At 36.4% G+C, this 2,226-nt stretch overlaps 1 non-coding gene across 1 annotated transcript; it reads right to left on the bottom strand.

The window, feature by feature from the left end:
- Positions 1-1,010: 1,010 nt before the first annotated feature.
- Positions 1,011-1,117, bottom strand: LOC128282680 (small nucleolar RNA R71). The gene has a single exon (XR_008273034.1). It is a non-coding gene; the product is annotated as a small nucleolar RNA R71 (small nucleolar RNA).
- Between the last annotated feature and the right edge of the window lie 1,109 nt (positions 1,118-2,226).

Genomic DNA, 2,226 nt, shown 5'->3' with positions numbered 1-2,226 from the left:
TCTCAAGTCAATCGATTTTCCCAAAAGCAATTCCCCAATTCTTTTCTCTGTGCGTTCTTAGTTTAAATAATTAGTTAATTAAAACAAACCCTTTTATTCCTAGGCTAGATAATAAAAAGATAGTTATTACTAGTACTTTTGGTTCCCTTGGGTACGACATCCCGGTCTTGCCATTACCATACTATTGTTCGATAGGTGCTCTTGCCTTTTCATCGTGATAATAGTTAGTTTAGGTTTGATCTTCATTATAAAAATTTATTACTTGTTACAAATCACTGCGATCAAGTTTTTGGTGCCGTTGCCTGGGATCTGAAATATTAGGAACACTAAATTTTTATTACTTTAGCCATTTATTTTTCTAGCAATTTAATTTAATTTAATTTAATTTTACTATTTATTAATTTACTTTTTCTTTCTCTTGGCAGGATTTTATAGTTTATGACTAGAAGAAACCCGTCAGGACCCTTACTTTTTGACGAAAAAATCGATCGAACAGTTCGTTGAAATCAAAGAGAAATAAGGTGTAGTTTACGATATACAGAAAACGAACAAGAAGACAATACTCAACCTCCAACTGACGAGATGGCTGAAGACCAAGACAATCAGCTGCCTCCTACAATTGCAGCTAATCAAAATCCTACTCCACGTACTATGTATGACTATGCTAAACCCTCTTTAACAGGAACTAAATCAAGTATAGTTGACCTGCTATTGCTGCGATTAATTTTCAATTAAAACCTAACAGTATTCAGATGATACAACAGTTTGTTCAGTTTGATGGTTTGCAGGATGAAGATCCCAACACTCACTTAGAAAATTTCCTGGAATTTTGCGATACATTCAAAATCAATGGCGTTTCTGATGATACCATCCGTCTTCGGTTATTTCCCTTCTCACTGAGAAACAAAGCTAAACCGTGGTTAAACTCGTTACCATGAGGGTCTATCACTACTTGGGAGCAAATGACCGAGAAATTTTTACTAAAATAGTTTTTGCCGGCTAAAATAGCTAAATTACGTAATGATATCTCTTCTTTTGTGCAGATGGATTTAGAAACACTTTACGATGCATGGGAAAGATATAAGGACTTATTGAGAAGGTGCCTTCACCATGGGTTGCCGCTTTGGCTTCAAGTACAAACATTCCACAATGGTCTGAATCCCACGACTCAGCAAATGGTTGATGCAGCTGTTGACGGAACCATCAACAAGAAAACACCTGAAGAGGCTTATGAATTCATTGAAGAAATGTCACTGAATAACTATCAATGGCAAGTCATGAGGACTAAGCCAACAAAAACAGTTGGCGTTTATAACATTGATTCAGTCACCATGCTCTCTAATCAGGTAGAACATCTCAATAAAAAGATTGATAGTATTCTTGGTTCTACACAGGTACATCTAGTAATGAGGTGTGACTCAAGCGGAGGAGGTGTGCATACAGAATACCAATCCTTCAATCCTACAACTGAAGAAGAACAAGTCAAATATATGGGTAATAATAACTGTAGATCTCAAAATAACCTATACAATAATACTTAAAATGCAGGTTGAAGGAACCACCCAAATTTCTCCTAGGGTGGTCAAGGAAATCAAAAGCCACAAAATCCTCAGGGTTTTTAACAGCCACCTTATCAGCAAGAGAAGAAACCGAACCTTAAGGAGATGCTCTCAAAATTTATATCAATGTCAGAAATCCATTTCCAAAATACCGAGACAGCACTTAAGAATCAACAAGCATAGATCCAAGGACTAGAAACTCAGATAAGCCAACTTTCTAAACTAATCTCGGAAAGACCACCAGAAAAATTATTTAGTAATACCAAATCAAGAGAGCATGTCAAAGCGGTTACACTAAGGAGTGGGAAAGTGTTAGCGGAATCTGAAAAGAAGTTAGCACAAGAAGCCGTGGAAAGCGAAAGGAGGGAAGAAAAACTTGAAAATAGTGAGAAACCAGTGTCAGAGGAATATACACAACCGGTTCCATATCTAGCAAAATTAAAAAAAGACCGTATTGATGCATAATTCGGTAAGTTTCTTGAACTTTTTAAGCAATTACATATCAACTTACCTTTTGTTGAAGCTATCTTGCAGATGCCTACATACGCAAAATTTTTGAAGGAGCTTTTAACAAATAAAAGGAAGTTCGAGGACTTATCTATGGTAGAACTCAACGAGGAGTGCTCCGCCATACTCCAAAATAAGCTGCCAACCAAACTAAAAGATC

Source organism: Gossypium arboreum, chromosome 10, assembly GCF_025698485.1.
Source record: "Gossypium arboreum isolate Shixiya-1 chromosome 10, ASM2569848v2, whole genome shotgun sequence".
NCBI classification, from domain to species: Eukaryota; Viridiplantae; Streptophyta; class Magnoliopsida; order Malvales; family Malvaceae; genus Gossypium; species Gossypium arboreum.
Note: the sequence above shows the minus strand (reverse complement) of the source record. Positions and strands in the feature narration are given on the sequence as shown.